Genomic DNA, 15,929 nt, shown 5'->3' on the forward strand with positions numbered 1-15,929 from the left:
AATCATGCATGCATAAATTCGTTCAAAATATTTATTTGTTGGGTTCTTTCTATGGTGAAGATGATAGGAAAGACACAAAGGACTGTGAAATAGTGTCCTTTCACTCACTCACGCTGGTGGGGGGGGGCGGTGTGCACCAGGTCTGAGAGACCCAGAGGGTTGGAGGCACACTGAGACACTCCCTTGACAACCCCTTCCCCTTCATTTCCCAGGTGGAGAAACGGAGGTCTGGATCAGGGGGTGGCTGATATCAGTACTCCAGTTCTCTGCCATTTTCCCTCCGATTACCAGCTGGACTCCCTCTGGACTGAGAATCTGCTACATGTCAATCTCCACTGAACCACTATAGCAAAACAGCCATAAGATACTGGCAGAGATTTGGAAAAAGTTCCCCACCCCGCTACTTGGCCCAAGGATCTGGGCCACATCTGAAGAGGAACAGAGGAAGCTGTGTCCTTCAGGATCCTGTAAAAATGTATCAGTTCATATAAGACAGCAACCGCAGGGGATGGAGGTTTTTCTTTGCCGACATTTCTAGGTACCTCACAGCTCCCTCCTGACTCTGTGTCCTGGTTTCAAGCCTCTCCAAAATGTGTAGGTTTGGTGTCTGAGCTTAATGATCACAAGCAGTACTTCCATTATGTAATTCTGATGCATGTCTTAATGTATTCAAGAGGGCATGGTGCAAAGACAGGGCTGCTTTTGGTACATCCAGTGAGACCCACTCCTTCAGATAACCGTTTAGAGATGCCAACCCCGGTTCTCCACAGCCAGGCTGGAGAGGTTGAGGGGTGCTTTTCCTTGGGCTACGGTTGGTAAATTCCTAACAGCACAGTAAACATTTTATTCCTAATATTTTTACAAGTGGATTTTCAGGGGTTTATCTGAGGGGTGCCGTCCTGGACCAAGACAGGGGAGGTACCGGGTCAGCCCACAAGGGGACAGGGGCCCAGCCTGACGTTCCTCTGAAGTAGCCGCGTGGGGAGGCTTCCAGCTTCTGCTGCTGAACAGTGTTCAGGGATCCTGTTCAAATCACGGAGAGCTGGCTTGTGAGCCTCCGATGCCCGCTTCTGCTCCTACCGCTGTTTATCGGCAATTACCCGGAAAGTCCTTCCTGTAATTAACCCCAGCTTCACGGACACTGCTATTTGCACATCATGTCCCTTCTGAACACCGCCTCTTTGCCATTATTCCCTGGAAAGATGAGTCACTGAAGGAGATGGCTTATCTCAACTCAGTTTTTAACTAGCTTTTGTCTCCCAGAGATATTTGTCAATGACACAACATTTCAAACCAGGCACTCCCTACCACCCCCCCCCCACTTTCTTCAACTTCTTCTTTTTTTTATTTTAATAACATTTTCTCCCTTTCTGCTTTTATATTTCTTCCTCTGCCTCCCTTAGCCTTTCATGCATTCAGGATGTAGGAGAGCCAGCATCAAAGCCCAGAGCACTGCCGAATCCTCCTCCCTATGGTAAGCGTGCCCTTTCCCTGTCTGATCATTGACTCATAACCACAGAGTGTCCCAGGCACAGGACGGGGGAGACGGAGGGCTGAATAAGCAGGGACCACGGTCTGCAGCCTCAGAGGAGACAAAAGTGGAGGATTTGTTCAACATGGTTCTTTCGCCCCTTGGGGGATAATTGTTTAGGACAATCTGCGCTGACCCAGTCCAAGGAGGAGAGGGGGTGGAGAAGCCAGCACCCCCACCCCCACCTCATCAACTGGCAACTCCAACGGCGTGAAACTCCGCTGGTCGGGCTCCAAATCCCAAGGCCAGCCCAGACCTAAACGCACTCCCTGGGCATCTCCGAGACTTTTGATTGCCTTATTTAATTTTAATTTGATTGCACTTATATGTATTGATTGCCTACTATGTGCTGACTATGAGTTGACAGGTGACAGCCACAGGCTTAAACCCTGTGGAAGTTAATATGTCCCTGTCCTTCAAGCCAAAATTTGCAGGCCAAAGACAGCCCTGAGCTTCCCCCCACCGCCTCCCGCCCATTCCTCCCTCCCCTTCTGTCTCCATTAGGCATGAATGGGCATCACATCTGTTTCCTTTCTCGCTGGAAAGCAAGAGGCAAAGACCCTAAAATGGGGACAGACCAGCACACACCTGGGTGGTCTTTAAATTAGAAAAAGTCTCTGCCAGAATCCCTCATTTGGGCCTGGAATCTCAATACTTTTCATTGCTCTCTGTCCCTGTAGGTTGGGAGAAGTGGGGTGGGGGCCATCCCATCCATTGTCTTGTCGCCCCTCTCCTGGGCTCACACATATTCTTCCTCATCGTGTCTCCAGCCCTGGATTCTTCACTCGGCCCACCAAGCATGGTCTGGGGCACTAACAAAGCAGAGGTAGAGGTAGGAATGGTGTGGGGGAAATGAGGAAGAAACCATTTAAATTTTAGCATACGTACAGTTTAGGTCCTTTTGAAAATGAAATTGTTTATATCATGGTTTGGTATCATTTTATTTTAAGTGCAGGAAGTGGAGCTGGACTGCCTGGGTCAAAATCTCTGTTCTCCTTCTGCGTGACCCTGGAAGCTGTGCCTTGGGTTCCTCATCTGTAAAATGGGCATGAAAGTTCTACCTCATTGGACTATTGTGAGGAACAGTGAGTTAATACGCTAGACTATATGTTATCTCTGGTTAGTTGCCAGTGACAGCTTCCAGTGGTGTATGTCTACTCTCCTGTCCCTGTTGCAAGAGGGCATTCAGACACTGCCCTCTGAGCATTGTTCTGTCATCGAGAAACCTGGACATCTGTGATTTCACTCAGTACCTTCTTTCTTATTTAAAATCACAAAGTAAGAAATAAGATGGGGATTCAGTCACTCTCCCAGAGTCACTAGGCTCCAGGCCTCTTCTTGGGTCTAGATTTTCCATTGCCATCAGAAACATACATGGCCTCTGGCTCTCTTGGGGTAGGGTTGCCAGATAAGTATATCTCAAATATTGCATGGGAACATACTTATGCTAAAAAATATATATATATTGATTGATTGGTTATCTGAAATTCAAACTGAACTGGGTATCCTGTATTTTTATTTGCTAAATCTGACAGCCCTACCTGTGGATTTTCCCTACTGGTGTTTTGGTTAACTGCCCTGTGTCCCTAAAGTGGACAGAAGTCAGCTGGGCTTCTGGAGTGGGCTTTTCTCAGAAAGAAGCTCAAAAACTCCAGAGCAGATAGAAGGAGGGGGTGGGGAGTTCTCAATGAGAACACGTCTCCCTGTTTCTTATAAAGGTAGGGAGAGCCATTCTTGAAGTAACTGTCTATGAATGGCTAACAGAACAAAAGAATATGCCTTCTGGAGGTTTTGTATTTTTTTAGACTTCAATATAATATTTGTGTGTGTGTGTGTGTGTGTGTGTGTGTAGACGTGTGTGCTGGGACTGATACAATTAGTGGCTTCTGTGTATCTGGGCTATGCTGATGGGTCTCATGAACTATGTGGTATGTAGTCTTTCATTTTTGTACATACTTATAGCATGTATAGCCAAACGATTAAACTGTTTGGTACAAATGCCTGAAACTTTCCAAGTTCTTTTTGCTTTGCTAACTTTTTCCAACTTACCGGAAGTTTGAATTCACTCATGAATGGGTGAGATTAAGTAGAAGAGGAATCAAACATGGGGCATAGTAGTGTGTTTGTTATTTTGGAATTTGCCAAGGGAACAATCAAATAAGCCTGGCTAGGCTTTTGTGACTGTTATGTGAGGGTCAGCTGATCAAATTATTAGTATTACTTATAATCATGAATAAAAAGGAAAATTACTATCTTAGAGCAGGTTTATTAAGAGTGTTTGTTTTATAGAAAATGCTTCCCACTGAGCCTCATCATCATCCGTGGGGCTTGTAACGTCAGTGAGTTGTGTAGCCTGAAGAAGAAGAAAGATGTTTAGAAAATGTATGTTTCTTTCTCTTTTTTTTTTCTCCAGAGAGTGATGAGAGAAATTATTTAGTCTCAAGGCACAACAGTGCTGTGATTCAGATCCCAGTATTTATAGAGGCAAATTAGTTAGTGCATCAGCATACTAATGTGGTAGAGACCAGCCTGTTTGGAGGGGGAATGGGGTGGGGGGTGGGATATTTCTCCGAGGTGGTTAAAGGAGATCCAAGGAGGACCCTCCACAGCCCCTCAGTTACTCACCTGAGGAGGAAGTTTGTTTGGCTTTGGTGTCTTCCAAATGTTTTTTTCTCTTGTCTTTTTGCAAAGCTGTGGAGAAATATAATTTTCTCTTTGTGATATCAGTAAGATCTCATCCAAGTCCAGAAGATAAAAAAAGTAAATAAATAAATAAATAAATAAATAAATGAGGTCAGAATTTCTTAATTAGATCCTAAAGGAGACTGCTAGGAAGTATTTTACCAAAATTAAAATTCCAATCCATGTTCGGAGTTGCAAGATGATATTTCAGCCACTCGGACCCCGATCCTTTCTAAAGTCAGCATGAGCTCTCTTGCCTATTAATTCTACAGCTTCCCGCAAAGAGATCAAGGGACTAAGTTGCAGGCATAGCTTGTGGTGTAGCAGGAAGTCAGCGACAAACTCTGAGAGATTAAAGGAGTTTGGATTTAAGAATAAAAATATAATGGAAGCCACTTTTTGACAGAAACTGTTTCCAACACATGTGCAGCAATCATGAGCCAACAATAATATAATTTACATTTACCCTCTTTACCTGCAAGAAAGTTACTTTGTTTCCTCCCATTCATTGGATTAACAATGTATCCTACTATAAATTATAAGTAGTTTGACTTAAAAATATCCCCTTTCCATAGATCTAACTTTAGTATTTTCGGTCTAATTTTCAGAAGTGAGTCACTCCAGTTAGGCTTCTAGGCATGGCACAGATCAGCTGCAGCACATGGTGCCCCCCAATCCCGATTTTCAGATGTTTTACTTAATTACGATGAGATGGGATCTCCCTCCTCTCACAAGTCTTGGTACCTGCTGGCTCGCCCTTTTCCCTCTTACCCAGAAGGGCCCATCCTTTTTCTTCTCAAATCCTATATAATTTTTTGCATTTCCTGATGTTTATCTTGGGAAAACAAAAGCCAGCTGCAGTCAGTTAAGGAAACAGCTGAAGGATGCTGGCAGGTAGAGGACTTGCAGGTTTTCATTCCCAACTGTAAGAGCTGAAATGCAACATGTCAGGCTGTGGGGACTTCTGCACTTCGTAGATCCCAGTCTTCTGCCTACACACAGCCGCTCACGCACACACACGTACATGCTCACGCAGGTCCCTTTTTCTCGCCTCTTGCCCAGCATCGCCCTCACTTTCCATAGCTGTATTTCTAATCGGCAGAAGATACATCTTGCTTGGAGCCAACACTCCTTTTCTCTGCATTCTTAACCTCCTATCTTATGCATGGATCACTGGTTAGCTTAGAAATGCGCAGACACAAAGGAGAAGCTGACATTCGAGGTTTGACGGCCATAATGGCTGTTTATAAGCCTAATCCATCACGTTTAGTGGACACCTCCATTTTTGTCCCTCTGAAAAGGTATAAATAATAAAATGGGATAGCTCCAGCTCAGAGGTGCCTTGGTAAATATTTTAACTATTTACAAGATTGCACCAATAACAAAAGAAGCATCTGTACCATCCACAGAGGGGCCCCCAGTCATTAAAAGAGACCCAGATGGTTCCTACCATTCAACCAACAATAACATTTCTTGATGGCAGAGCTTTTGTACCATGGTTTACAATTATTTTTTTTTCAATTCACACTGTGATTTTTCATATCACATTCTGAACTTGTCCTCCTTTTTTTTGTCCACTGCCCCCAGCAACCTTTCTAAAGAAAATCTCCCTAAATAGCCTTTCCCCCTACAAAAAGAATACAGCTTTGGAGGAACATGGAAAATGTACATTTCAAAGCCCAATTCAGAGACAAGTCTGAGCAATTATAACTGAGCCTTCTCCAAGTCCAAATATTGACATGGGCCCACTCATTCTGTGGGCAAACACCCGAGCTGAGCCCCAAACGCATGGAGCCATCTCAGACTGCGGGCAGGACTCTCCCTCATTCGGTCTGAGTTTACCCTTTCCTGCCAGGCATAAAGAGAGTGCAACAGGGCCCAAGGAAGCCCAAGGGTGACTTTTGGAGTTAATGGTATTTCTTCTCTGAGGGCCCTGGGTCTAACTACGAGGCGCACACTGTGGTGAGGACGGTATGTGGCTTTTGAAATCTCTCAGCCAGTCAGTTCCTTTTTTTGTTCTGAGCATGAACAAAACAGAGAATCCACAGCCCATAGCTGCTTAGTAACCACTGGAAAACTTTCATTCTCTCTAACGCACCAGGAAAGGCAACTTTTTAGTTATACAAAGATGGCAAAGAGAGAGCAGGTGAGGGGAGTGGTTAAGGCAGCCAGGTTCCGGAGTCAGAGTCGGGATAGGCCTGATTTTGAGTCTCAGCTCTGCAGCCCGAGGCAAAAGCTTTCTCTGCTTTGAGATTCAGTTTCCAGTCTATAATATGGCGGCAGTAACCACATGAACTTCCCAGGGTGACTATGTGCATTTCGGGAGATGATACATTTAAAGCAGGGAGCTGACCACTCAATAGCGATGGCTGTAATTAATATAGAGAAACCCATTACAGAGAAAGCCAATCTTTTGAAATCAGAAGACAAGGCCGACAGCCATTTCACTTCATGCTCCCTGCTGACAACGCTGGCATCTGAAGTTTCCTTCCGGGGTGGGGTGGGGGTGAGGAACACAGAAAACCGAAACTAGGTGACCAGTCCTTGCTTTCTTTGAGAAACCTGAATGTTCATTTCTTTTCCAAAGGCTCTATTTAATTTTGGAGTTCCCACTTACCAAATTTGGTCAATAAAATTAACAGCCTCCTTTAGAGTGGAACATCACACCTCCAAATGAGCTCAAGCTGGCGCAGGGATTGTCCTGCGGAATGTGAGATTTACATTTCACAGCTCCTCGCCAAGTAATGAATGAATCAGAGCTCGTAAACAAACGATCCTCGCTTCCCTTGTTCCATGGCCCCCAACGTGGGGTGTGTGCTGCAAAGAAAAATATTTATCCTGTTTGTCTGGTGCTGGGTCCCTGAATGGCCCACCAATAAAACAACATCATAAAGGGCATTTCACAGCTGAGCTCGCAATTTAATAAACAGATGCAAACAGAAGGCCTTAGAGGTCAACAATTAAAAATAAACCAGCTCGAGGTTCTCCGTGGAATTCCCCTTCTCTATAAAGTGGGGAGGACCAGGCCCCCGCAGCTGTGACAGAAGTGGGTGAGGGGTGGGAAAGAGCTCAGGAGTGTTCTACCTGTTCTAAATGATTATTCCAACTACTGCCTTTCTAGCAAGAAAGGGCAACTTTGATAGCAGATGAATAACTCATGTACCCGAAGTGGCTGGAAAATGGTACAGTACCCTTAGTTGACAACACATGCTCCATGTCAATTTCTCTATTTTCTGTGAGGAAGACAGTAAATATTGGAGCAAATGATATAAAACAGTGGAGAATCAAGGAATGCCTCTTGGGTAGTTGGGTTTAGAATAAGTTTTCTACCTAAATATGAAAGTGTGTGTGTGTGTGTGTGTGTGTGTGTGTGTGTGTGTGAGTGTGTGTGTGGTGCGGGCAGGGGAAGGGGTGGGGGGTATCGGCTAAATAACAAAATAACTGAATAAAGGCCTAGAAATTTGGCTACGATCAGCATCATGTACCCACTTTCCTCCAAATCCTCTCTAATCACTGCTTAGATCAAGGCTGTCCACAAGCCGGGCACACCTGTCAGCTCCATCTTACTCTGTGTTTCCTGGGTATGATGCGATCAGGCTCATAGACTATCTCTCCATGCCTCACTTTTCTCAAGTTAAAAAGGCTGTAAGGACACTACCTGGTTTCTGGCTGAAACTGTTGGCTGAGGACCGAGGAGGCCATTCCTGGAAAGCTTTTAAGACAGTGTTTGCCAACAGAAAGGGCTCAAAAAATGCTTGTTCTTTTTAACAGTTTATTATGGGCTCACACTTTCTGTTGGCCCAGAGAATTCCACTGTGGCAGGTCACACTCACCTAATTTGAAAATGTGTTGAAGTCCTGTAAACCCCCCATTCTGACATGCTCACCCTCACAGAATCCCAAATGCCTGCACAGCTAATGCCTACAACCTCCCCACATTCCTCTGCTGATAAGGGGGAAATGAAGGATGGGCTTTAAGATAAGCATTTGCCAGGAGGGCAGACCTCCCGTGAGGACCCATCTGGCAGGCAGGGAAGGGAGACTTGTGTCAAGTGGCCAGCCACACCAGGCTTCACTCCTGCATCAGCTCCAGGACCCGAGCCACCCTGACAGTCCTCAGTGTAGATGACCACAGGGATGGGTCTGATTAACGCCCTTAGGAGCTCATTTTCCTTTCACATAAAGAATAGGGGCAATGAGCTTAAGAAATCATTCAAGCACTTTTTATTGAGGTTGCTCTCCTAAGTATCCAATTATACCAAATGGATTCCTGAATATTGTTATATATTTATACCAAATATGAATATGTATTTAGGTGGGGTCCCACACTGCCTTGTGTGTTTTTGGTTATTGGAACCCTGCTCCCATCGAATTAGTTACTTTGGAATCATACAGACTTGAGTATAAAGTCCCTCCCCTCCTTGCAAAATTTCCCCCCCGCCTTTTTTTAAAGAAATGTTAGTATGTAAAGAGCACTGTTAGGAAACAGGACTCAGAATTATTGTCTCCCTCTCCTTTTCTAGGTGCCAAAGACTTATAATTTCCTTCTCTGCAAGTATTTATTAGTATTAAAAAAAGATCCTCTCCTAGGTGCTTTCTCACCCCTCCTTAGGGTAGGCCTGAGCAGGGGCTGTCATCATCCTGTTATCACCAAAGAAAAAATGGGGGTTCTGTGGTACGTCACTTTTAAGTAGCAAAAGTCCATGTTTTTTTTTCATCCCTAACTTCTGCTTTTTCATTTTGATCCATAATGAACTTTAAAAATTTGATTGTAGTGAAATATAAATTCATACAGAAAAATGTTTAAAATAGAAATGTACAGTTTAACAAATAATTACAAAGCAGCCACCTAGGCAACTACAATCAAATCAAGGTAGAGAAATCTCCATCACCCCTTTCGTTCCTTTCTGATCAGGACACCAGAATGGACAGAGCCACTATTCTCACTTTTCTGACAATGGTTTTTCCCTTTGTTATATAGTTTTGCTGTCTCTATGAGTATTCATAAACAATACAGTTGAGTTTTGCCTCTTCTTGAACTTTATAGGATTAGGTGTATATCATGCTTATGCATTTGCGTTTTCTTCCTTTTCTTCAGTAGTAGGTTTGTAAGACCCGTCCATGCTGCTGAGCGAAGCCATGGCATGCTCATCTTCTGTATTATGCAGCATATTCCATTTGGGGACTGCACCCTGACGACTGACTATGTGTCCATTCTAAGTTGGTTGACATCCGTGTTGTTCTCCATTTTGGTGGGTGAGGTCGACTGCAAAAATTATTTATGTCTCTCTATATCCATGCCCTCTTCCAAATGACTTACTTCGTCTAACAAAAAGAGGTGATGGTATGCCAGGAGTGAGCCAAAGCTTCAAGAGGCCTTATGTATTTCTACCTACTCTCCCCAGGTCCGCCATCATCCTTAGAAGGTCATGGGCCTGCTAGGCTGCTCAGGTAAGGAGGAAGATGAAAAACGTGGAACAGGGTAAGTTAAAAAAATGCGTGAGCTAGGCCAACCAAAATCAGCTGAACTCTACAAATGCATAAACAATAAATGCTTACTGTTGTGTGAAACTGGTATTTTGTAGTTGTAATGTGGCCTCATTTAGCAATAAGTTAAGTGATACAAGCTACCATATATAATACTTAAACACTTATAAATGTTATTGCCAAAATTTGTCATTAACTCAGATTTCTCAAACTCCAAAGACTGAGTTCTTTCCATTGTACTGGACCTTAGTCTTTTTTAAAGAAGTATCAGTGAAAAACACCATCTAGAAATCAAAGTCAGACTCCTAGCTTATGGGTCAAAATGTGAAAATCAATCTGTGGCTTTATGAGCCCTCTATTTTTTTTAAATTAATTTTATTTTAGATTTGGAAACTTCAGCTTCTCCAATCTCTATTTTGTTTTACTGGGAATACTTTTTGTGCATGGCATTCTCTTTGTTTTCATTTCTCTGTCCTTTAGCAGAAATTAGGGAATGATCATACAGTAAGGTCATCCAGGTATCCAAATCAGTACTTATTCTGGGTCAGCTTGAATCCAGGGATCTTGACCTGATGGCCCTTAGGACAAATTTAGTCCACAGACACATTTCATTTAGTCCATAGAATTTTTTAAAAATTTTGAGCCAACATGAAAAGAAACCCAGGGATTTCACACAAAAAACTAGACTTTAGTTTTCCTAGATGAATATTTCTAATATTTTCAGGATATTTACTAATACTGGGCTGTACTCCTGCATGTTAAACATTTAATGAAGCTAAGAAGTGGTTGTCCCTTTTTGAGGGACACCTGTTCTCTAATTTGCCATAGTCTCCACTACTCCTTGTTGCTCCACTGTATTGAGACTGAGTGTTGGTTGCCATTTTAATAGCCATTATGATACTGTTTTCTCATGATGGAGAAATATTTCTCTGCACCTATAGCTAACAAAAATGGAACAATAAAAGAGAATGAAAGTTCTATTTTACTTTTCTAGCCCTTCAGACTCTAATAAATGTCTTTATTCAATGACAAATGTGCAATTAGATCTTGTCACTCAGTTCCCAGCTCAAAAACCTTAAATGATTCCCCATTATTTACTGAATAAAGTCTAAATCCTTTAGTTTGGCATTCAATTTCTTTGCATCTCAATCCAAATGTCCTTTATAACCACATCTCCTAATCTCTGTATCAATGAATCTTAGGCTCTAGCAACCTTATACAAGTAAAAACTTCTGAATCTTCTGGATGCCACTGCTCATTCCTCATCCTTCTATTTTGGCCAATGCTGTTTCCTCCTCTTGAATTGTCAATCCTAAATGTCTTCTTTCTTTTTTCCCTTTGGTTAAAATGTCTGCTAATTCTCATCTGCTAAGGATTAAATTAAATGCTTCTTCCTCTATGATGCCTTCTCTGGGCCCCACCATCAGTATTAATTATCTGGGTTCTTTTGGATCTCCAGCTCTATGAATTGCCACTTCAAAACATAATCCTTCTGCTCTGATTTATGATCATGCACAAAATAAGAGCTAATATTGTTTGAGTGCTTACTTCATGCAAAGGACTATGCTACATGTTGCACGTGTGGTTCCTTAAACCTCACAGCTGTGCCCTGGTAGATGTGATTGTTAAACCATTTTACAGATGAGGAGACTAAAATCAGAGAGTCTCAACATCAAAGTCACATAAGTCGTTTAGGTAGGATTTATGTCCTGGCATTTGGCTTTAGACTCCACATTCCTAACCACTGGGCCAAATCACCTCACTAGCTTCTCCTACCCAATGATTAGACAGAAATTGCATGTAACTTATTTATGTTCCCTAGCTCATCCTAACACAATGCTTTCAACATAATAAGTATTCAATGAATGTTCAATGAATCATAGGAATTGTTGGCATGAAAAACTGTGCCTTTATGCTTACCATTTCCCTTTACTCCTAAGAAACCGATTGCACCACTTTACCCTGCAAGCTTTTGGTGATTGTTTTGTGGATGGACATCTGAGACAACCTAACCAATCTAATCTTCTCGTAACTCTAGGTATCTCCAGGATTGGGCTGAGCCAATCAGAATCATTCCCTGGGACTTTTCTGTCTATCACCAAGAAAGATCACCCATCTGTCACCAGTGGTGAAAGCTGTAAGAGATAAAACTTGGGAGGCTGGGGTGACCATGCTTCCTGCCATGCCAAAGAAGAGAAGCTGCAGAGAGTGAAAATTAGGACAGGCAAAGAAAAGCTGACATACAAAGTATAGAGACGTTCTGAATAGCATCTGAATTACTATTTGTTATTGTTATTGCTGTCATTCCTAAAATTAGACTCCAAGGAATAATTACCACTTCATGGAGCCAGGGACCTGTGACCTTTCCAAAAATCCATATATGAGTGTTTAACAGAATACTGAACATATAGAGTGGTCATGAAATTATTTTAATGAAAAATGGGGCATTATAAAAAAAAGTGAAGTACGATTCAATTGAAGACCATAAAAATTTTTATTTTCAGTTGTTAGAGATGGGTATTATAACTACATAAAATAATTTTACTAGGGAAAGGAAACCCTTCCTTCAGCTTGGATGGTCAGCCTTTCCTGGAATTCTTGAGACAATATATCCCCCTTTGTGACTAACCTAGTTTGAATTATGTTGCTGTCATTTTCAAAATAGTCCCCATGGATATACACAGAAGTAGGGTATGGACACAGATATAAGAAGAATTGTGTAATTTTTTTGAAACCTACAAACTCATGATGCTTGAAAGTTTAATAATGAATGACACTTGCTGTCCATGAATGCACAAATAATTATAATTTCTTATTCACCACTGCATCGGCACCTGGCCCCATGACTGGCACACAGTAAGATTTCATAAATGTTGATTGAATGAATGCAATACTTAGGATTATGGAATGTTAACGAGCTGTGATGGGGCAGAGAGAAGGGAACTAAAAGTCCTACTAGGTTACAGAGTTGTAAATGTTCTGGGAGAGCTTTCCCAAAGGGGAGGATGCGTTTGAGCTGAGCCTTGGACAAGGGCTAATTGTTCAGTGGGTACAAAGGGAAGGCAAGATGGGAGTCAGACAGAGGCAAATGCATATGTGAAAGTGGGAAGCATAAAAGAGCATGGTGAGCTCCAGAAACGGAAGCAGTTCAATAAGACCGGATTATGGTATTAGAGAAGTCTGGGAGAAGAGGCTGGTGAGGTAGGTTGGGCTGAGAAATGCAAATAGAAAAGATCAAATATTTACATAAGCTCATTAGTGACACTGTGTGCATGTGACAAGTATGATTTAGTTTAAACCTCCAAGGTTTAAATACCCTAAGTGCAACTGTATCTTTTTGAAATTGATTACATGACATTAATAGGCTCTTTCTCAGCTCCACTGGTGATCATATTCATGATTTACTTCCATCTCTCATCCCTGGGGTCAGGAACAGTCCATCCTGACCTCCATCCTTCCTCTTGCTAGTTCCTCTGGAACAAAATATTACCTGGTGGAATCCTTCTGGTTTTTGTTCTCTGTATAGGTAAGCAATTTTGTTTCCAAAGTTTAGCAGGCAAATTCCTATTATTATGAGAACCAGTTAAAAAAAAAAAAAAGGATTCTGTGTCACAAAGCTATTTTCATGATCCTCTGCATCATCCATTAAATATAATTCAACAAGAATTTTTTTGAGAACTTGTAAGATGCTCTATAATAAGGAGGCCTACTCTAGGAATATCTAAGAACTCAAAAGTACTCAAGGACAGAATCCCTTCCTTTAAAAACCTTACAGACTTGTTAAGGAGGCAAGATCAATAACATTAATTTTGCTATTCCTTGCTTTTACAACATAAAATGTTTACAGATTACAAACCATTTTGTCTATTTTCTTACATTTGACCTTATCTATGCAGTAGTTGGTATTAATGATTATTGCTGTAAATTAGGTAATGGGTAAGGTCTCTAGAGAAAGGCAACATTGGGTCCAAACTGTTGATTTGATACTTATTAATTATGCATCAGATAGGTAGGGTAAGTACTGCCACAATAACAAAGCACCCCAAGATCTCAGTGATTTAACCTGGTAAGTTATTTCTCACCTATGCCTATGTTTACTAAGGGGTGACTTGAGGGTCTGTTCCTCACATCTGACGCCAGAAATCAGGATGATAGAGCAACTGCCTACTCAAGTGTTGATTCAATAGAAGAAAAGAGAGCTCTAGAAGGTTTTGAGCCAGTAGTTAAGTGATTCAGCTCAGAGTTAGTGCACTTCCCCCATGAATTCATTGGCCAGAACTAGGCTCACGTCCCAACCAGACTGCTAGTAGGTGGGCTACTTTCTAAAGGTAAGTCATAATTTTTACTCTAAGGTTTCTAGCAGTCATTGCAAAAAGGTTTATAAGCATTATGGTATCTGCATGACTTTCAGTTTCTGTCAAATTTGAAAACAAAATTCCATTGTTCAAAATCCCTTAATTTCATCCACTTGTGATTAAAGGCAGATGAAAATGTATTATTTCAAATTTTTCTCATAAAGGTATCATGGGATGAAATAAATGATATTTTCAGCAACATCCTAAGCAAACACATGGATTTTATGGGGCTTCTTTTAATACTATCCTTGAACATTGGCCAACAGCAAAATACTAAAGTGCGACTAGATGACAGCACATTTGTAGGGGTCAGGACACAGGCTGTGGCACGCAGTACTCTGTGGAGCTGGCTTCATCAAGGGATAGATTTTAGAGCCTATATTGGAGAAGTTGCAAACGTCAGTGTTTCTACCAAATCCAGCTGACTCTCAAATATGCTCTACATGTTTAAAACTTTTTTATTAGTTGCCAATTAAAAGGTCTAGAGATACATATGAAAATCTAAAGTTTCAGCCTTTATGGAAAAAATAGAGTATCTGGCAACATTTGACCAGATCTGGGCAGCACCTGCCTTTATGCAGGAGGCATTAGCCGTCCAGTTCACAGTCTCCACTGGCCCTCTTCACTCCAGAATGGTACCTGCCTTGTCCCTGTTGGCATTTAGTTGCAGCTTCTGATCTGGAGGACTGAATGCATTGTTTTCTCTTTGCATAACACTTCGAATACTTTCTCGAGTGATTTTTTTTTAGGAAGCAGTAACTTCAAGGTACTTCCCAAACCAGAATTTGGTATTATTATGCCCATTTTACAGATGACAGAATTGGAACTTGAGTTAGTGACTTGCCCAAGGTCACACAGCAAAGTGATATAACTTCGAAGGAGCCGAGTGGGATTTGACATCTGAGCATACTGACAAGGCTCTGTTAGGCCCAGCCCCTTCCTACCGCTCTCTCTGCAATTTGTTTTCAAAGCTCCAGCATCACTGTCCTTTCAGGCCTTTGATCCTTCGAAAGTGTCAGAACAGGCATGTGCCAGACTGTGCATAGGAATTCAGGTATGAAAAAGATAACCTCCATCTCCAAGAAGCTGACACACGAGTCCAGTGGCTCTGGAATTTTAAGGTACATCTAAAACACTTGGGAAGCACTTCTTCAAAATACAGATCCCTGAGCTTTAACCCTAGAAAGTATGACTAATAAGACAAGAGTGGCAGTTCAAGTGGAACACCAGGACCGCTGAACTCAATGTCTCTTTGTTTTTTGGTAAATACAAAATTCCCCTATCACCTTGGAAACTCCCTCTCCCCATTCTAACTGCCCTAGTCCCCAACCTAGGACCCCTTGGTTCTTCCTGTAATCGTAAAACAGAAGAGTAATGCCTTACAAAGTTGGGTGCCCTGAAGTCCCTTGCTGGTGCTGCAGGTAGCATTCACTCTGATCCATACAATTCCTTATCATTTGTTACATGTTTTGTATTTGACTCACGATGACAATGTGTGCATACCTGCATTTTATCAGGTACCCAGAAACTTCTAATCTAAGAGACAGGCTTAGCCATACCTTTAGAAACACTAATCTCATGGATTGATGAAACAACAGAGGTAATGACTGTGTAATAAATGCCATGATCAATGTACACAAAGGATGGAGCAGGAATATAGCAGAAAGACTGAACGGGGTTGTTGGGGAACCATCCAAGGAGAGATAAAATGAGAAACATCTTGAAAGGCACTAAGGAGCTCTCCAAGAGGCAAATTTCAGTTGCCATTATGGAACATTCTCAACTCAGTAAGAAAGGTACCATGTCCACCTGTGAAAAGATGGGACATTATTAAGCAGCCATGTGGACACTGAAAACAAAATGGCAACATCAAGG

At 42.0% G+C, this 15,929-nt stretch overlaps 1 long non-coding RNA gene across 1 annotated transcript; it reads left to right on the forward strand.

The window, feature by feature from the left end:
* Positions 1–1,020: 1,020 nt before the first annotated feature.
* LOC118910132 (uncharacterized) lies at positions 1,021–12,755 on the forward strand. Its single transcript, XR_008994068.1, has 3 exons — positions 1,021–1,474; positions 9,618–9,663; positions 11,738–12,755. It is a non-coding gene; the product is annotated as an uncharacterized LOC118910132 (long non-coding RNA).
* The last annotated feature ends 3,174 nt before the right edge of the window (positions 12,756–15,929 follow it).

Source organism: Manis pentadactyla, chromosome 15, assembly GCF_030020395.1.
Source record: "Manis pentadactyla isolate mManPen7 chromosome 15, mManPen7.hap1, whole genome shotgun sequence".
NCBI lineage: Eukaryota > Metazoa > Chordata > Mammalia > Pholidota > Manidae > Manis > Manis pentadactyla.